The 21,478-nt window shown below is 46.2% G+C and overlaps 1 long non-coding RNA gene across 5 annotated transcripts; it reads left to right on the top strand.

The window, feature by feature from the left end:
• Window positions 1–7,030: 7,030 nt before the first annotated feature.
• Window positions 7,031–21,033, top strand: LOC127307901 (uncharacterized). 5 transcript variants are annotated; one of them, XR_007856004.1, is made up of 7 exons: window positions 7,031–7,423; window positions 7,584–7,838; window positions 8,187–8,288; window positions 8,551–8,812; window positions 19,501–20,055; window positions 20,202–20,331; window positions 20,880–21,033. It is a non-coding gene; the product is annotated as an uncharacterized lncRNA (long non-coding RNA). The 5 variants fall into 5 exon arrangements; XR_007856001.1 differs by having other exon boundaries at window positions 7,754–7,838; window positions 19,501–20,331; XR_007856002.1 differs by having other exon boundaries at window positions 8,556–8,812; window positions 19,501–20,331.
• The last annotated feature ends 445 nt before the right edge of the window (window positions 21,034–21,478 follow it).

The raw sequence follows: 21,478 nt of genomic DNA, 5'->3' as shown, positions 1-21,478 counted from the left end.
TCGCGCAATCGACAAAAATCCCTCAAGAGGAGGAACTTGGGGTTGTCGGCACTTCATCAAAAGGGAAGGAGGAACCACCGGTTGCGGAACATTTAAGGGGTAATCATGCGGTGCCACCACCAAGTGATTGCACCATAAATTTTCCAATTCCTATACCACATATCTTGTCCCATGGTTCACCACCGCTACTTAAATACAATAGCTTTGAAAATTGGCAGTTCTTAATGCGTTCTCATGTGCACAGCGCTTCCACCGAGCTATGGCGGATAAACGAGGAAGTTTACACACCACGAGATCCAAGAAACTTGAAAAGGAGAGAAGTGGTGGATGACCAAATCAACGCCACTGCCATCAACATGATCCACATGGCCGTCACACCCAAGGACCGTGCTCACATCTGCTCACTCAAGACCTCCAAAGAAGCACGGGATAAACTCTACAAGCTCTTCCTCGGAAATGAGAGCATTCAAATCTCTCGTTTCGATGAAGTGAACAACATGGACAACAACTTTGTCATGATTGAAGGAGAATCTCCCGAAGATATGTACCGGCGCCTCGTCGCTCTTGCCGTACAAATGTAAGATCTTGGAGCAACTTTTGTGGATGACCAATGGATCAAGAGAAAGTTCTACAACGCTCTACTACCTTATGAGGAAGTCAAGTTGACGACCATCCACAAAAATGCCTCCTTCCACACTATGACATCCGATGAAGTCCTTACCTGTGGTGACCCTGCATACCACTGCATGTTGTAGTATGCCAGTCGTTGATATAACATTCACGAAGTACCAATCCGCAAATATTACATCCCTCGGAGTAGTACAACAGAACATAGCAGGTCCATAACTCATTCATTTATTATTACAAGCAACACATACATGTCATCTCGGAGTTCCTCTTGGGTCCTAAGAGGCCTACTCCTAGGTTCGAGGTGAACCCGTCTTAACTTACAATATAGAAGTCTTACTAGGTTATACATTTATTCTCCCCGAGCAGTTAAGTGCTAAGTGTTCGCACTGCTCGGATACTACTACTACTAGATAGGTCTATGCTTGTTCTCCTTCGGAACCCTCCCCGGTTCCGTAGACGATGAGGTAGTCAACTCCTTCTATACCTCTGGAGAGGTCTGGTTCTTCATAGCAGATATCTTCTGCTCCTTCGGGGTCGTCGTTGTCCTCCTCAAGACGATTCAGACAATCTAAGCAGGGGATTTAAGAGTGGTATGAGTACGAGCGTACTCAACAAGTTCATTATAGAAAAGATGTGTTTAATGCACTAGCTACGATATCAGACCAGAAAGTCTAATACCAATGCAGGTTTTGATAATCATTTCTTCAAGAGGTTGCTTTTATTCAGAAGAACTATGTCCATCAGCCTTCACCGATTTACTAGAACTTCATGGAGTTCCTTTCCGGCAGCGTTCGCAGTTCCAAATCCCGGAACAGGGAGTGACAGGTCACGATTCATTACACTCCGCAGAGGTGTGTTGCTTTACCCATAAGATATCTTAACCTTGGTGCCAACCGGGCAGCTTTCCCGTCCACACTTCCTTTGGTGTGAGGCCCGGTATAAGGTCTAGCCAATCATGTTCCTCCGCTACCTCGAACACCCACCCTTTGTTGCAATTCCGACCTTGGGTCCTCACCGGCCAGCGTATCCAAGGATACCATCCGACCTCGACTACTATCAGGCACGACGGCCTGATACCTTCGCCGATCGTTGCAACCCATCATAGACCGCATTACCGTGGGGAATTAGAATGGGATCCCCACCCTCCGGTTGTTCTCGCAAGATACAACTGCTACAGTAAGCGCATCCGTTGATGAACGAGAGGTGGAAACACTTTTGACTATTCCGTCCCACTCCAGATCTTATGGTTAACACGGGTATTACGGCACAAGAATCACTGGACGACATTTGTTGTTTAATCCTAGATGGATATAAACCCATTGCAATGGAACCTCCACCATGTCAGCACATTCCATGGTTCCATTGCCAACCACATAGTCATATTCATAGTTATGAAAGTAGTGCTTTTGCTTTTCATGCAGGAATGATAAGTATAGTACTTTGCAAGTAATTTGGTAAAAATACTCAAATGACATGAGCAAGCGATGAACTTGCCTGAACACTGCAAAGTGTTGCAGTTGGATGGTGTGGATTGACCCTTGTCCTCTGTTGCTGAAAAATAGCACCATTGTCCGATAAGGGCAATGGTTAAAGAAGCGATTATGCATGATTCAGCTTTTAGGGTTTGTTCCCCCCTTTTCCGATGCTTATTATTTCATGTAAGAGGTGAATACTAAGAATGATTTAGGGATACTCTGTTTAGGGTAAAATACTACCTTGAAATGTTGTCAAGGTTTTTTTTAAAGTCCAAAAGTATTTATGGACTTATTTTATCATTAAAAATAGAGTGGGTTATTTTAATGAATTAAGTATTCATCAAAATATGACTTACTCTTATTTGTATTCAAAAATTCCTTTTTTGTATTTTATTCTAATAGAGAATTTTATGCTGAGCAGATTTCATATTTTTAATTATTTTTCTTAGAGCTTTTATTCATTTTATAAAATTCTTAGAAAGATTCACTTAAATGGGTATTTCGGAAATGTCCAAAATGCCTTCGGGCCCACCTGTCAGGGTGAACCCGAGTGGGTTGGGCTCAACCGCTTCGGCCTGGTCCAGCCCACTCGGTCGACCTCACTTCCTCTCCTCTTCCTCGTGAAACCCTAACCTCCTGAGCTCTGGCGACACGCGGTCGCCGCCGTCTTCGCTGAATTACTCCGGTCGCCTCCGGCCATCCCCGCCGGCGAGATCGATCGCAAAAGAACGGCCGCTCGACGGCGCACCTATCGGTCCGTGTCGATCTGCATTTTATCGCCGCCACCGCTCGCCCCCAACTCATCTGCGGCACGACCGTGGTGATCCGCGGCGATTCGTCGCTCGCCGACGAACCACCCGCGGTGGCGCGGCCGTGTGCCTTGCCGTGGTGGTGCTGGGGCGTTTGTGCCCGGCGACGCCTGGCCTGGCTGCGGCCTGGCACTGCCGTGGTCGGCCCGTGCCGCCGTGCCGCCATGGCACGCTGCGGTGCTTCTGCTCCAGGTGCGTTCGCCCCCTTCTCCCTCTGTCTTGTTCTTCCTCTTCGTCTAGCCCCCGCTACGGCTATTCCATCTCTTGGAGATGTGACCGTGCCGTCTTCTTTGGTCTTGCTATGCTTCTTCTTTGTGCCTATCTTTACCGTGTGTCTTTCTTCTTTGTGCTCTGCTTACCATGGCCATTGCTTCTGTGACCATGCCTGTGCTTGTGTTGCTCCTGCCATGGTTGCTAGCTACTGCTGAGAATCTATTTGCTCTCCTTATGTTGCTATACTCCCCATGCTCTAGCCTATGCTATGCTGGTGTGCTTCTCCCACTGGATTATGGATATGTGCTTACCTTCTGTGTTGTTGTGGCTCATGAGCACTTGCTCATGTGCACTCCATGATGCTCCTGCTAAGCTAGCTTGATCCTGGGCTTGCTATTGGTACTGTGCTCTTGTTGTGTAACCATCGAACTGCCCCTGGCTTGATTTCTGTGATGAATCCTTGCATTATTGCAAGTGCCAGTGCCTCTGTGTGTTGTACATTGAGCTCTAACTCATGGTAGGGCTTTACTAGGCTTGTCTGTTATCTAGCTACTTCATTTCTTTGCTGATGTGATTCTGGATACAATTATAAACTTGTTTATATGATTATCTGTGAAGCAATTCATTATGAGATGTGGCTATTTAATACATATTATCACTGTAATTGTGCTGGGCTTGGTTCTAGTATGCCTTAGCATGCCCTAGCATGCTCTGTCATGCTCTAGCAAGTTCCTGATGATCATATGATCATCAGTTGCTTGTAAAGGATGCTGGGTTGTGACTGTGCCTCACTGCTGCTCTTCCTTGTGTCTGTGTGACACCAAAATCTGTACCGATTCATGCTTTTGCTTGCTCAAGCAGCTGCTGGTGCTTGCAATGATCCATTGGATCATCAGCAAGGTTCTGGTGCATCAATTACTTGTGTAATTCATTTATCTGTGTATCTTGGCATGATTTAATTGATAAATGAGATGAACTGTTTATGCAGTTATGATTCTTTAATTAAATTGACTTGAGCTAGAGGGATGCCAACCTTTGTTGGGGACCCTAGCTCACTCTGAACCCTCTGGGTAATGATGGGTGGCTTTGTTGGATTGTCTTGTGGGTATGAGGTGGCCCTGGCAGCCTTTTGGTGTTGTCCAAGGTAGCTCCCCTTCTCTGTGGCTTGCTGTGGTTGGTGAATGCATTACTGGTTAATCCATTGTTGGATTTCCAGTGGTCTTTGATGTTGACAAACAAGAATAGACACATATTGTCTATCTGTCTGATGGTGTGCTAGGTTTTAGGTGCTAGGTGACTTTGGCTGGATAGATAGGATCATTTCCTTGCTGGATTGCCTTGGTTATGCCACTGTTTTGGTCTAACCAGTGTTCCCTTGGTGATTTCCTATTGGCTTCACCCATTTTTACTTGCACCAACTGACTTGGTAGCCAGATGCTGACACAACATGGTACTCACACCCTATGGCTTGTGTGTGTTTGATGCACATGCTTATATATGAGCAAAACAGATGCTTGCTCATGATTCTCTGTGTATACCTCACTCCAGCTCCTAGAATGAGTGTTGATGTAGTGGATTTGCTTCTGGTTGGATTTATGTGCTTGCCCTGCTCCTCATGGCTTGCTGGTGATGTTTTACTCCATCAATCCCTGCTCAACAGCTTCTAGTTCTTGGTGGAACTGGAACTGGATGGTTTCTGGTGGTTCTATGTTCTTCTAGTTCTTGATGTTCTTACCTCTTGTGAGTTGCTGCTGATGAGCTGCTAGGTTCTGGCGGTGGAAAATGTTTTATATGATCCTCTCTTTGCTCTCTTGGTCGACAGCTGAGCCTGGCACCATTTTGGTGACTCCCCTGGCTGTGTGTGCTGGTGGGCATGCACACAGCCCTGTGAGCTGCCTGTGTGGTTACTGGTTGGGACTTGGTCCTGTGAGTGGACCAGCTCGACTGATCCAGGGTCATATCCTCTTCATTTTCCATTTTTTTGCTAACCTGCCAAGTGGCATTGCCACTTGGCATAATCCAATGTTTGCTTCATGTGTGTGCAGGGATCAAGAGTTGATCAAGATGAAGATCAAGATCATCTTGCACAAGCATTTCATGAAGATTACTTGTGTAGTTTAGAATATGCCATTTATTTGTAATTTTCCTTTTTCTTTTTCTATTTCCTCAATTCTTGTAATGTGTTGTAGTTTCATAATTCTCAAGAATATTGTAAATGACTTTGTATCTTGTGTGATTATGAATAAAGCTCCAATTTTCCTTAACGAGCTTTATATAATAGTTGTACTTTTTATATACTTGATTATTTATATTTGTTTAATGAATTACTTCAATTTGAATTATGAAATATTCATGTGATGTTTGAATTTGAAATTCAAACACAAGTTGTTTGAATTCAATCATGCAACTTAAAGTTGTGATGCACTAACCCCTCTCTTCTCAAAAACCCTAATTGAGTTAAGTGAGGTCCAAATTTATCGCACTCTCGAAACCCTAACCCTGTAAGGTGTCGAGAGAGAAACTTGTCCCCCTTCGATGCAGTTTTCTTTTAAGAGCGCGAAATTTCCCCAGAATTTACGATGCAATGCACATCCCTTTCTAAAATCTACCCCCTTGATCGTCTCTAAACCTGGGACATTACAGCCTTCCCCCTTAAAGAAAACTTCATCCCGAAGTTGTGGTTGTAATACCTGAACAGTTCTGGGTAAGACTTTCTCAGGTCTTCTTCCTTCTCCCAGGTGGCTTCCCTCTCGGGGTGATGCTTCCACTGGATCTTGCAGTACTTAATGGCTCTATTCCTGAGTTGTTTCCAATTTTCCTCAAGAATCTTGGCTGGCTTCTCGATATAGGTCAAGTCTGGTTGTAGCTCTAGCTCATCATGTGATACTGGCTCTTCTGGGGTCTTCAAACATTTTCTGAGTTGAGACACATGGAATACATTGTGAACTTGAGCTAACCTTCCCGGTAGATCCAATTCAAAGGCTAATCCTCGGTTCTGACTCAGTATCTTGAAAGGTCTGATGTATCTAGGGCTAAGCTTCCCCTTTACTCCAAATCTCTGAAGACCTTTCATCGGACTTACCTTAAGGTAAAACATGTCTCCAACTTTTGGCTCCCATGTCCTTCTCTTTTGGTCTGCATAGCTCTTATGTCGGCTTTGGGCTATTTTGAGTCTATCTCTTATGATGTCGATGACCTGCTGCTTTTCCTTAACATAGTCTGGATTGAACTCTTTGCTTGAGCCTGCCTCGTACCAACAGATCGGTGATCTGCATTTTCTTCCATACAGAGCTCACTACAAGAAATATGTTAACTAGTGACCTTCTGATAGTGACCACATATAAGTTGGTCGTAACTCCATGACCATTTCGCAGCAAATGGTCGCATGTCGTTTGGGAGGGTTCAAGCCCTAAATCACCACGACCATTTTACTTACAAAGGTCATGATTTTCTTACACGAAATGGTCATAGAGAAGATGAAATGGTTAACGACCTTATATTTAGCGGACTACGACTAATTTAGATGGTCATGACTATTATTTCATGATGCCTTAAAATGACTAATCGGCCACCTCAGCAAATCCACTTACATGTCAGTGTCTATGTGGCAACTTTCGGCTATGTGTGTAAATAGCACTAGGTTTAAATCTACTAATAAAATCTGGAACCCAGTCTTATCTACGTGGAAAATTCCGATTAGATGCGTGGATAGCGCTACTTTAAATCTACCATTGACATCTGGGACCCACTAACCTGTTGGCCAAGAGGTTCAACTACACCAAGCCTATCCAATGACATTGGGACCTACATGTCTCGTGGGGACATACCTGGCATGGGAGACCCGCAGGTTAGGTAAGTGCATAGTAGAATTTCTGAGCGAAAATACGCCCGCGGAATCTGAAATTAGACGCGGGCGAACTGCCCCACTTCCCCGCCCTGCGAAACAAAAATTTCGCTAAGTACCGTCCCTAGCCTCCTATTCTCTAACCCTAACTCTCCGCCGCCACCCACCCTTTCTCTTCCGATCCAATGTCCCATACCGCCGCCCCTCCCGTCCCCCACTCACCGCTCTCCAAGTCTTCGCTTAGTCGTCGTCCTCCGACCTCGCAGCAGAAGCAACCCGCCATGGCCGCCGCCTCCGCGTCTGATATGGAGAGCAAGGAGGCACTGGGCTTCGTCAACAACCCGCGGATGGTCGGCCTCGCCGTAGATCAGCGCGCGTGAGAGCATGCGGTGGTCCGGTCCACGAGGCCGATGGATCAGGCCGCAGAGTTCTACAACCAGACCATCGATGAGGTCAGACCCCCGCACTTGAATCCCCATTTCCCCCACCCGCGCATCGGTCTCTGCATCTCTTGGTAGTAGATTGGTTCGTGTCGGAGCGCAGGGGAAATTCGTAGGCCTTGCGGTGTGGCTCGATTCGAAATTTATGTGGATTCGTTTCGTCTCGCTGCAGGCAGCGTTGGGGGCAGTGCAGTACCAACTTCTGGACATTTTCCATCCCAGTGTGGTGCCGATGCACAAGCTTAATTAAGCAGATTTCTGATGCGTTCCTATTCGTTAAAGGATGCCGTATTGTACAACTTAGATGGCCGCGATGCTGATTTTGGGGGTGTTGTTCCGTAGGTGAATTTCGGCTAAGACGGAGCACGCCATGATCCACAACTACAAGGTTCTCCAGGATGTTTTCAACAAGCTGCGAATCAACAAGGTATCAGCTCTTGGCCTGGCAATTTTTTCCTTGATCCATGTATTTGTTCATGATTATGTCTCTCGGTTTTCCATGTGTGGATATGGTGTGTTGAGATTCAAAACACAACAGATATATGTTCTTGATGCTTGCATATGGTAATGGCCAAATAATCATTCAACAATGCACTAAGTTTGTTATGCAGTACTTAAGTTGTGCCCATTATTGTGCACGGTGAGTAGTGAGGAGGGATGGGAATGAAATTAAGAGATGTTTTCATGGAACCCCCAGATCCGTGCAACTGCTTGCGATTTGTTTTGATTCCGTCGTGCGTGTTGTGTTCTAATGAAATTTTCGGTGTGATTTTAGGAATGGCCTCAAGGAGAAGCAAGCCTCTGTAGATCTGGCTAAGAACGAGATCTAGAAAGGTCTTGATTTCCCATTAGGCCATATGATTTTTTTACACAATAGGTATAGCAATCATTTAGTTGCATCCTTTAATCTCCCTGTACCTTACCTTATTGTTATGGCCAACTTTTTGACTCCTGTAGAACCGGCCTACAATTTTCTTATCTTTTGATTGTTCGAAAGATACTTGTTGTAAATGCAAAGCATCGGAAGATACTTGTTGTAAATGCAAAGCATAAAAAAATTAAGAAAAGTTTTGATTGTTCGTTTCTTTTCTTTTGTCGCCCTTCTCTGTTCTTCCCATGAGCCTTTTTCCAATTATAAGATCAGCAACAAGATGGGCTTGAGCCTGCAATGGAGGCAACTATCTAGTTCCTGAACAAGGCGGTGAAGTCAGTGCTTGTCGGCAGCCGAATGCCTTTGTTGACCCTGTAGATGCAGCACTACAGGCCTTTGTTGACCTTGTAGATGAAGGCCTTTCTTATGTCCGGATTGGCGCTTTTTGGCATGTTTCAGTGTTGGTGCAAGTAAAGAGAATCTTATGTGCCAACAATTCTGTCAGTTCTTTGCAAACGATGCCGAGAAGGGTCAGTATACCTTAATATATATTGTACACTGTAACTTTTCTCCATTATCAGTTTTGTTTGAACTCTGTATGTAAACTGGCAAGCTTACTATGTGTTTCATGGCAATGCGTTTACTGAACTAATGTAATATTTTTCTGACATAATATGCATGTGTTACCGTCAGAAACCCACCGGCGAGCAGCGACGAGCAACACCGTAGAGCCAGGAGGCTCCCAGGACTGCGGTTGGCCCTGGTCCCTCGGGCGACGGCCCACAATGCTCCTGGTACACACGTCCGATGCTGATGCAAGGGCGTGCCACCTGACCTATACCTGGTCAGGAAGGTGATGGATTGCTTCGACTTAATTTCCTGCATGGCAAACACGTAAACATTAAATACGAGCCCCGATCGGCTCTTAGGTTACTCTGTGGATCGGCTCTAAGAGCCGATTGCCCCATGGAACACGTTAGATTTTACATTAACATGGGGATCCTGCTTAATCAAAAACAAGCTAAACTAACCTACGATAGTCTAGGGTTTTCACCGCATAACCGGAACATCCTATGCGTAGTTGAGCCTAGCAGACACGTAAGATGATAGGAAAACTAGCCCTAAAGAGGCCTAAAAACCAACATGAAGTTGATCCCCGGAACAATCCCTTTAGGACTTCATTAACCACGCCTTACGCGCTACCGGATCGTTCAACCCGTTTATAAGGCCTAACCATGCGGATATCAAACCAATCCTTGAAGAACAAGGAGCAACTATAACAGATTAGATCTACTAGCTAAAGAACAAGCAGGATGCTAAACAAGTACATCGTGAAAGCATCGACGTCAACCCCAAAACACCTGAGATAAGGGTGTTGCTCGCCATCAAAAAGGCTTCAGCACGAGCAACACCAAGAACGAATAAACTGATACTGCCTAGATCGCACGATGCGATCTAGGCAGCATGTTGCTTACCCGGGAGAAACCCTCGAAACAAGGGGTGGCGATGCGCCTAGATTGATTTGTTGTGAACGTGATCGTCCTCTTTCTCAAATAACCCTAGATACATATTTATAGCCCGTAGACTTTCTAATTTGGGAATAATCCCAACCGTGCACGAGCTAAACTCTGTTTTAATCCTAACCGACATGGAATCTACTATAATTTACAGATACACGGGCCACTTGGCCCAAATTCTAGTACAAGGCCGATTCGTGACCGTTTTACGTACATAGCTTCCAAGCCCGTTTAAATCACGGCCCACTTTCTGATCTGGTTAAATTCTGGTGATAACACATGCCCCCCTGGTTTTGGCAATGGTAATTCCAAAACCACTCTAGTTTTTCTTCGTCGGGTCATGTCGTGGCAGAGCAGAACCGTTGCAGTATCCTTCATCATGATGCCTTGCCTTCTCAACTTCTCTGCACGATTTGACAGTTTTTTTGACACCACTTCCTCGGAAATTGCTGTGGCATTAATTCTCCACTATATCCCCTTTATTTAACCGCGCCGAACAGTTCGCCTCTTCATCCCCTTGCCCTGTACTAGCCATCGGCAAAAAAAAACCCCTTCCTCTGCAGCCATGTCGTCGTCCTCCTCCTCCTCCTCTGCCTCATCCGGCCTTTCCTTCGGCTCCTCCTCCTCCAGCGAGCTAGAGCAGGAGGTCAATCTGATGGCCATCTACGAGGCTCTCGCCCCCGAGTACTGGGACGAGAGGGATTGGGATTCTTCCATCGAGTCAGAGGACGACGAGGCCCTCACCGACGGAGAAGAAGACCTCCAGTTCCTTGCTGACGGAGAGCTGGAGGCAGCAAGCGACGACGACCTCTTCTCATGGGAGGCGGACCTCTCCTCCGACGGAGAGGAAGGAGAAGCGGAGGAAGACTCCTGCTCCTCCTCCGAGGAATACCCACCGGCCAAGCGCTTCCGCGCTGGGTCGGATGGCGATGATGATGACGACGACGAGGAAGATGAATCCCCCGCCGGTGGCATCAGTGACGAGGACGAGGACGCCGCCGGCAGCAGTGCCGATAGCAGCGAGGACGACGACGACGAGGGTAGCGATGGCCCTTAGATTAGGGAGTAGTGCAGGGCCAGTAGTAGTAGTACATTAGGCATCGGATGATCCTTTTGAGAACCATCGGCTCTTCCTTGTAAGACCTTTCCGTTAATCAATGAAGAATGTTCCTCCAATTTGGTTTTCCAATCGACCAATTTTAATTATTCCGATTGCCAAAAGTAGGTCAACGCACCAAGAACCGATAGCAGCGCATCGGTCTTCCCCCAATAGATGCTCATACGGCCCAAATCAAAGACCTAATCAGACAAACTCAAGTAAACATTCCTCATTCAGACTGTAACTTGACACCTGCTCATAATATTTTGTAGTACTAGAGTCGATGGCTACGCATCGGCTGTTTTATTCTCAAGTCGATGACCATGCATCGGCTCTTGCTTCGCACATATATTTCTTTTATCGGCCGATTGCATACATCGGCCCCCACATTCCACTGCTCAGGTTGATGTAAAAAAAATTTACTGGCCGATTTAAAATCGGCCCCCGTATCTCACTGCCCATCATCCCACATACTTGGGAAATACTTCTTGAGATGCTGGCCATTGACGGCCACTGGGAACTTTACACCATCCAACTGCTCGAGCATGTATGCATTGCCTTTTAGGACTTGATCAACTCTGTACGGCCCGTGCCAATTTGGAGACCATTTACCATATGCCTTGTCCTTAGTCCCCAACGGCAGTACAACTTCCCATACTAGATCACCAACCTGAAACTCCTTTGGTCTCACCTTCTTATTATATGCGCGAGCTACCTTAGCTTTATTCTCTTTAATCTTCTCCAATGACCCGTTAAATCCTCAATAGTATCACTCATCAGGGCCGCATATTCTTCAGATGTTAGGTCATTCTGAAACGTAACACGTCTCGATCCAGCCGTAATTTCCCAAGGCAATACGGCTTCTTGTCCATAAACCAGCTAGTATGGCGAAGTTTTTATAGCCCCATGACATGACATACGATAAGCCCACAAAGCTTCTGACAATACTTCATGCCAACGTCTAGGGTGCTCGTCAACTTTCCTCTTAATCAACTTGATGAGGCTCTGGTTAGACGCTTCAGCTTGCCCATTTGCTTGAGCATAGTATGGAGACGATCGGATCAACTTAATTCCCATGTCGTCACAGAACTTTCTGAACTCTTTAGAAATAAAGACCGAACCTCCATCGGTCGTAATAGTCTGGGGAATTCCGAATCTATGAATGACATGTTCTTTCACAAAATTGACAACATCTTCCGATTTTACCTTCTTCATAGGGACAGTCTCCACCCATTTAGTGAAGTAATCTGTAATGGCCAAAATCCACTCGTGGCCTTTGCTTGATGCAGGATGGATTTTGCCGATCATATCCATGCCCCAACCACTAAATGGCCAAGGTTTGATGATGGGGTTCATTGCTGACGCAGGCACCATCTGCATTTTACCAAACATCTGACACGCTTGGCATCCCTTATAATACCTGAAGCAGTCCTCAAGCATGGTGGGCCAGTAAAACCCTGATCGTCTGATCAGCCACTTCATCTTATGAGCCGATTGGTGAGTTCCACAGGCGCCTTCATGTACTTCGTGTAAGAGCCGATTCAACTCGGCTGGTCCCAAGCATTTGAGAAGTAATCCCTCCAAAGTCCTGTAGAACATGTCGTCTCCTATAAGTAATATTTCATGGCCTTGTACCTTATCCGTTTAGGTGCCCCCCGAGCCGAATCTCTCAAGTAATTGAAGATATCGGCTCTCCAATCATCCTGCTCCAGGAACTGCATTTGAACATCGTCTTCATCTGTTACGTCCTTGTAGCCTGATGCTACCTGTGCAAGGTTGTTGGCCTCGGTATTTTGTGACCTTGGGATCCAATTAAAGTTTATGTACCTAAATTGTGCCATCAGCTCACGGCATTGCACCCATAATGGAAAGAGTGATTCACTTTCGCACTTGTATTCCTCTGTGAGCTGGGAAATCACCAACTTTGAATCTCCAAAGATTTCCACCGCTTCTGCCCCGGCTTCCAAAAGCAACTCCATTCCCTTGCGTATTGCCTCATACTCAGCGACATTATTGGTGCAAGGGGTGGATAACCTGATTGAGAAGGAGTACATTGCCCCCCGAGGCGACACGAGTAGAATGTCGATGCCACAACCATCACTACAAGCCGATCCATCGAAGAACATGGCCCATGCACGTACAGATAGTGCGGCTATGTCAGTGTTGATTCGTTCAGCAATTAAATCGGCCAATGCTTGTCCCTTGACTGCCTTCGCAGGCTGATACCGGAGATCAAATTCTGACAATGCAAACATCCACTTGCCGAGTCGGCCTTTCAACACAGGAGCTGATAACATGTGTTTGATGACGTCTGATTTGCATATGATGATAATCTCCGCGTTCAGCAAAACGTGACGAAGCTTGGTGCAGGTAAAAAACAGGCAAAGGCACAACTTTTTGATCTCAGGGTACCTGGTTTCTGCATCCAGCATCCTTCTGCTGAGGTAGAACGCGACTTTCTCCAAACCATCGTAGACTTGCACCACTACTGAGGCGATATAAGTATTGGCTACTGACAGATAGATAAAGAATGGTCTGTCTTGCTGGGGCGGCACCAACACAGGTGGCTTCATTAGATACTCTTTAATCTCGTCGAACGCTTGCTGTTGCTCTGCCCCCCAGTGAAATTCCTCGTCGGCTTTGATTTTTATTAATCCCATGAACGGCTCGATCCACCCCGATAGGTTGGAGATGAACCTTCTGACAAAGTTGATTTTGCCGATGAGACATTGCAGTTCTTTCTTCGTGGTAGGCGGCTTCATTGTGCGCACTGCCTCCTGACTCTTCAGGCCGATCTCGATTCCTCGTTCATGAACCAAGAAGCCCAGGAATTGACCGGCCGTCACACCAAAAGCACACTTCTTAGGATTCATTCTCAGTCCGAACTTCCTAGTTCGGTCCAAAATACGTTGCAAATCCTCCAAGTGTCCTTCTATCGAGACAGACTTGACTACCACATCATCGATGCAGATCTCTACCAACTTGCCGATCAGATCATGAAAAATGTAATTCATGGCCCTTTGGTACGTCGCGCCGGCATTCTTCAATCCAAAAGTCATGACCACATATTCAAACAAGCCCACTGATCCAGGTACTCTGAATGCAGTCTTATGTATATCTTCTGGAGCCATAAAAATCTGGTTGTAACCAGCGTTGCCATCCATAAAACTCAATGCTTTATGACCAGCAGCTGCGTTGATCAACGTTTCTGCTACCGGCATTGGATACTCATCCTTTGGAGTGGCTCTGTTGAGATCCCAAAAATCTATGGCGACACGCATTCGGCCGTCCTTTTTCTCCACAGGTACGACACTGGAAATCCACTCAGCATACCTGCATGGCCTGATGAACCCTGCAGCCAACATTTTCTCAATCTCCATTTTGACTTCCTCTAAGACTTCGGCCTTCATCTGTCGTGCTCGTTGCTGGAACGGCCGAAATCCTTTCTTAAGAGGGAGCCGATGCTCGATGATGCTCCTGTCTAACCTGGGCATCTCTGTATAATCCCAGGCGAAACAATCTGGGTATTCTCTCAACAGAGCTATCATCAGACTCCTCAGATGTGGATCCAACTTCTTGCTGATAAATGTTGGTCGTGGTTTATCCCCAGGACCAATGTCGATCTCTTCTAGCTCATCAGCCGATGTAAACCCATACCCTAGCTTTCCATCACCTGTTAGATCAATGCTGAACACAGGCATAATATATGATAAGGGTAATATGGGCCGATTGCCTGAATCGGCCTCCTTTTTCATTGCACTGCTTAATACGGATTTATAACTTATTCTTATTTTTGGGGGCCGATCGCCGGGATCGGCCTTGCTACACATGTCTAGTGACTTTGGTGCGGTTACACTGTCAGGACAGTGGATAAGACCAGCCTCACCCCGTTTTTTGTAACCTCAATGCGCTCACACCCGTCCAGATTGACTCCAGAGAGCGGCTCTTGGTCCACCGCGTCCCAAATGTTCATGCCAGCCGTTGAAATTTCGGCTGTGTCATCTGCATGGACGACCTCCACCTCATCGCCATCCCACTGTATCAAGCATTGGTGCATTGTGGATGGAATGCAGCAATTGGCGTGAATCCAATCTCTCCCTAGCAGGACGGCGTAGGTGCTCTTGCTATCGACGATGAAGAACGATGTAGGGATGGTTTTTCGGCCTACTGTCAGATCCACGCTTAGAACACCTTGCGCTTCTGATGCTTGGCCGTTGAAGTCGCTCAATGTGACGTTGGTTTTGATCAGATCTGCGCTAGAGCGTCCCAGGCGACGTAGCATGGAGTACGGCATTATGTTGACTGCCGCTCCCGTGTCCACCAGCATCTTGTTGACAGGCTGCCCGTTGATATATCCTTTCACGTACAAAGCCTTCAAATGTCTGTAGCTTCTTTCTCGTGGCTTTTCAAAGACAACTGGCCGTGGGCCGCAGTCAAGTTGTGCCACAGATGTCTCTTCTGATCTTGGAGCACAAAACTCTGACGGAAGTATGAACACCATGTTGGCACCAGCCGATGTCTTATCATCGGCTTTCTTCGGTTTGGGACGCCACTCTTGCTTCTGTGGGCGGCCCTCCTCGTCCAAAGTTTGCTGAATTTTCGCGGCCAGATCGGGCCGTGCCTTTCTCAACGTGTGCAGGTATAACCTCTCGGCTTCCTCCAAGCTGCGTAGCCGCTGTACTCTGCGTTTCTGAGAATGACTGAGTCCGTCAGGGCACCACCTTGGCCGGTGGTATCTACCCTCTTCTTCTTCATAGTCGTCTAACTCCTCGAGATCTTCCTCTCGATCGAGAGGACTCAGCTTGTTTGTTCCGACGCGGGAGAGGCCCTAGACGTTTGAACAATGACACATCTGCCGCATCCTTCTTCTTTGATCTACACTCTGGGCAGCTTTCGATTGTCGGCAATCGGCTCATTCCTGAATCCCAGCAATGTTTAAAGAACGGGCAGTCCCAGTGACGGTCCATGTCCTCTTGCTCTTTTGACCTTCCCCTGGTACGGCGCTCATATCTTTCGTCATCTCTATTATACCGACGATACTTTCTGTCATTTACGTTAGGCCGATGAGCTACGTCATCGGCTGTATCATACCGTCGGCGCTGGTCATGCTGATGCTCATATTTGTTAAGAAGGTGCTCTGAGAGTGGTCGCTGGTACCGCACGCTTCTCACTTGATCCTCGGTCACGTACCGTTTGTCATCGTATCGGGGCCGATCGCATGAACCGGCCTCCTCCTTGTCCTTGCCACGAGAACGACTGCTCTCTTCTTTGTCCTTGCCAGAGTGGTATACAGGTCCTGCCATGTTGATACTGAACGAGAAATCTGGCTGACGCCTCGTGGGGTAACTATACTCCACCATGTTGACAGCAGGGAACGGTTGTGTGTCCACTTTCATGGCATACTGGCTGAAAATCAGACGGCCTTGCTCTATCGCCATTTGGATCTGCTGACGCAACACTTTGCAGTCGCTGGTGGTATGTGTGAACGAATGATGCCACTTGCAGTATGGCCTTCCGTTCATCTCTTGGGCCGTAGGGACTCTATGGCCTTCGGGTAACTTCAGCTGCTTCTCTTTAAGCAAGAGATCGAAAATCTGCTCAGCTTTGCTCACGTCGAAGTCGAACCCTCTTGCAGGACCTTGTGGTTTAACCCACTTGCAGGATACGGGGTTTGCCCCCCGAGCCCATTCAGCCACAGCCACTTCCTGATCTCCTGCCGCATCTTCATCTTCTTCTACCTCGATCAGGCTTACTGGGCGTTTGAACTTGTCCTGGTACAATTCTGGATGGCGCTGTTCATATAATGATAGTTTATGCACCATATGCGCCAGGGAGGTATACTCTGCCTGAGAAGCCATGTCCTTGATTGGCGATGCAAGACCTACCACTGCCAGATCAACGGCTTCTTTCTCGTTTAAACGAGCCGAATAGCATCGGTTCCTCACAGTTCTGAAGCGCTGAATGTACTCTGACACTGTCTTTTCACGCCTCTGTCGCACTTGTGCCAAATCGGCAATGCCAGCTTCGGAAGAATCTGAGTGATATTGTATGTGGAACTGTTCTTCCATCTGCTTCCACGTTCGGATTGAGTCTGGGGGCAGCGAGGTGTACCACCCAAAAGCCGATCCTGTGAGAGACTGCGCGAAAAATCTCACGCGTAGCTGGTCTGATGCTGAAATCATGCCCAACTGTGCCAAATATCGGCTCACGTGTTCAATTGAGCTAGAGCCTTCTGACCCACTGAACTTTGAGAACTCTGGGAGCCGATATTTAGGTGGCAGTGGTATTAGATCATACTCATTAGGATACGGCTTGGAATAGCCGATTGCCCTTCTCTTTGGCACCATGCCGAACTGGTCTCTCAAGATCGCACTGATCTGGTCCACTGTAGGAGCTGCAGGGGCTGAACTTTGCTGATCTGCTGCAGTGGCGTACTTGGCTAGCCACGCCTGTTTATCGGCGTCTCCTCCAGCAATTCCTCCTGTGACTCCAGAAATTCCTCCTGTGGCTCCAGAAATTCCTCCTGCTGTAATCTGGTTCGTGCGCGCCAAATTGTTGCAATCTGGCACATACATGCACGTGTATCCGTGGGGGATTTCCTTAGGTGGTTCCAGCATGAACTGGTAATCAGCAGGATCGCCTCCAATCTTGTGGACGACGAAAGCCGGCGAACCCCGTGGCTCTGGAGCTGCAAGCGCGAACGGTAGCGGCGGTCTGGTCTGGAACGGCAGTTCTCCCTGGTGAGTCCCTAGGACCGGGCCTGACGGGGAGTATTGATGCTTCATTATTTCCTGAACCACGCGGACCGCGATGCGCTCCAAAGTGTTCACCAGGCTCTCAGAGTGCCAATGAAGAGAATGAGCCGCCATGTAATTAACTTCTTGGCGCAGAGCTCTGGTGCGCTCCTCTGAAGGGGTAGACAGATCTACTCCATCGAGAGCACCATCGGGTGAGAACCCTTTCCACCTGATGCCATGTGAACGGGTCTTTGTGAAAGAGCCGATGAGATCGGCTTCGAAGATGGCTTTGATCTCATCATACTTCTTCTTGTGATCCTTAGGCAACTCTTCGTACTTGACTGGTTCGTCCACCATCTCGGAGGCAGATGTCGATGCCGTTGTTGTTGACGGTCCCACCAGGCGTGCCAGAATGTGTTACCGTCAGAAACCCACCGGCGAGCAGCGACGAGCAACACCGTAGAGCCGGGAGGCTCCCAGGACTGCGGTTGGCCCTGGTCCCTCGGGCGACGGCCCGCAATGCTCCTGGTACACACGTCCGATGCTGATGCAAGGGCGTGCCACCTGACCTATACCTGGTCAGGAAGGTGATGGATTGCTTCGACTTAATTTCCTGCATGGCAAACACGTAAACATTAAATACGAGCCCCGATCGGCTCTTAGGTTACTCTGTGGATCGGCTCTAAGAGCCGATTGCCCCATGGAACACGTTAGATTTTACATTAACATGGGGATCCTGCTTAATCAAAAACAAGCTAAACTAACCTACGATAGTCTAGGGTTTTCACCGCATAACCGGAACATCCTATGCGTAGTTGAGCCTAGCAGACACGTAAGATGATAGGAAAACTAACCCTAAAGAGGCCTAAAAACCAACATGAAGTTGATCCCCGGAACAATCCCTTTAGGACTTCATTAACCACGCCTTACGCGCTACCGGATCGTTCAACCCGTTTATAAGGCCTAACCATGCGGATATCAAACCAATCCTTGAAGAACAAGGAGCAACTATAACAGATTAGATCTACTAGCTAAAGAACAAGCAGGATGCTGCCCTTACACCTTGCATAGGTGTAAGGACAGCCAGATATTGAGGGATAGCGTAGCTAAACAAGTACATCGTGAAAGCATCGACGTCAACCCCAAAACACCTGAGATAATGGTGTTGCTCGCCATCAAAAAGGCTTCAGCACGAGCAACACCAAGAACGAATAAACTGATACTGCCTAGATCGCACGATGCGATCTAGGCAGCATGTTGCTTACCCGGGAGAAACCCTCGAAACAAGGGGTGGCGATGCGCCTAGATTGATTTGTTGTGAACGTGATCGTCCTCTTTCTCAAATAACCCTAGATACATATTTATATTCCGTAGACTTTCTAATTTAGGAATAATCCCAACCGTGCACGAGCTAAACTCTGTTTTAATCCTAACCGACATGGAATCTACTATAATTTACAGATACACGGGCCACTTGGCCCAAATTCTCGTACAAGGCCGATTCGTGACCATTTTACGTACATAGCTTCCAAGCCCGTTTAAATCACGGCCCACTTTCTGATCTGGTTAAATTCTGGTGATAACAGCATGTTCATTCTGCGGTCATGTGATTGGTAGACCTTTGTTCACTATCTGAATATGCTAATCGTTGATGATCATTCTACTGTAACTTGTTGTTTCTAGACTTTTATTATATCATGACATAAATTACCATCACGTGCTCTTTCTCTCTCTCTCTCATTGTTGGACATGTTGCTATCTATTTTAGAGATTAGCGTGTAGGGTCATCATTATATAGGTTAACTAGTTTTGTTGTCATACAAATGTGCTTGTCTCATTGATTTGTGTGCTTTTCTATTCTGCAGGCTTTGTGAAGAAGAGTAAGGCTGAGAAACATCCCAACAAGCCCAAGTGCCCCTCGAGTGCCTTCTTAGTCTCTGTGCATTTCCCTCATCTACGTGATATTTCTATATCCGTTTTGATTCTGTGGTTTGTGTCGTGTTCTAACTATTGTTTTGGTGTGTTTCTAGTTCTTCCGGGAGGGGTTCAGGAAGGTGTTAAAAAGATTCGGCTCGCTCTTCTGAAAAACAAAATCCTAACACTGAATAAGTTTATGGCATTTAAGTTCAACCAACCTTGTAGTAAAACTATTCACCTTCATTTTGTGGAGATAGAATACCTACTTGTTGAAATTTATAGTCATTTATAATTTGCAACATAGTTTTCACTGTAAAGAAAACATTTAAATTCAATATGTAAGGGGTCTGACTATTTACTTCTTGACTTAAAGTGAGAGAATTAGTATAGAGGGCTCTTCATGACTGTTGATATGCATTTCTTATCTTTTATTTCTATTTTGCCAGTCAAGCTCTATCTGGGAATTTGGCCAGCATGCTACTTGCAATTTTGCAAAATATGAGGTTCCTTTTGGGCACCATGCCTACCTTTATTGATTCCACCATCAATGAGATGATAGTCTTGTACTTTTGCTGTAACACCTATATAGCTAATGATGTTGAATAATGTGATAATCTCATCACTCATGTACTGAATTTTCATTTCTCAGACTCGATACTTACTATCGCTGGTGCAGTAGTGCTAGTTACATTGGTATTGTGTCAGTTCTCCTTGCTTTGTGTGAGTTCTTTGGATGACCCCCTTTGCACAAGAGAGGTAGTTCGTTGGGACCAATTGAGGTAATTTATTTGCCTTGTAGAAGTTGTTCTGCTCGATGTCCTCATTTTATGTATTCATCAAAAGTATCTCTGTTTCCATCAGAACTGAAATATTGAATCATATGGTTAGTTTCTAGTGTAATTGTGCTAAAAAATGGCCGATGTTTTCCACTGAACTACTGCGGTAGCCTGCACAAAAACCTATATCAACTCTGTTCCACTTCACTTCACATTGAAATTTCAACACTAAACATTCAAAACTCTGTGTGTTGCTATATTACTGATATGGTATTGTCTTATTATCATATTGATTTGTTTTCTACTTCATAGAATCTCATAAGCCAACTATTTATTCAGTATGACATCTAGCCAAGATTTTTTTGAATGGTCTATCCATAATATATTAGCTTCAGTTTTTTATTCTTCCCTGCTGATTCATTAAACAAGACACCCAAGGAAGGAACGATGATAGTTAATACTGCCGTTGTGGTTGCCAAGTGTGTTGAAGGTCATGTCATAGTCTGACTTAATAGTCATCTATTGAGTCCTGAATATGGTTCATATGACAGGAGCAGCACCCTGGCTTGTGATCGCTATCGAAGGAGCTCAAGTCTGTAGAAGTTTGAAGTCACACTCTAGTTATACTATGATTATCATTGTATCTGTTATGTAACTGACTGAATCTGGCTGTTATTTGAAATACTAAGTGTGTATTATGTCTATTCTGATTTAAATATTTGTTATTTAATAACTTACAAACAGAAATCTTAAGGGCATGACCAGAACCCACAAACTAGAACCTGGTAACTGGGCTCCTCTTACTAGAACCTGACAACTAGACCCACCTAACTAATGGACCCATCTTCCAAATAAAGGCCGTTGTAGTTGCCAAAAATCAAGCCCACGTCCAAAAATTTAAAAAGGCTGAAAGGTTGGGCCTTGCCCATGTGCCGAGAATTGATAGGAAAAATAAATAAATAGGCTCAATTGTTGGGCTTGGCCCATGTAAAGTGCAAAATTGGATTGGGCTGAATTTGATCCACGACCATTTTGTTTGGTCACCGATCTGCCACGTAGGATTCGCCACATTGGATCTGACGTGGACATGTTGGGTAGCATGTGACCAAAATTTTGGTTATAGAATCTATGACCATCAATCTTGGTCATA

Source organism: Lolium perenne, chromosome 6 (genome assembly GCF_019359855.2).
Source record: "Lolium perenne isolate Kyuss_39 chromosome 6, Kyuss_2.0, whole genome shotgun sequence".
Classification (NCBI taxonomy): domain Eukaryota; kingdom Viridiplantae; phylum Streptophyta; class Magnoliopsida; order Poales; family Poaceae; genus Lolium; species Lolium perenne.
Note: the sequence above shows the minus strand (reverse complement) of the source record. Positions and strands in the feature narration are given on the sequence as shown.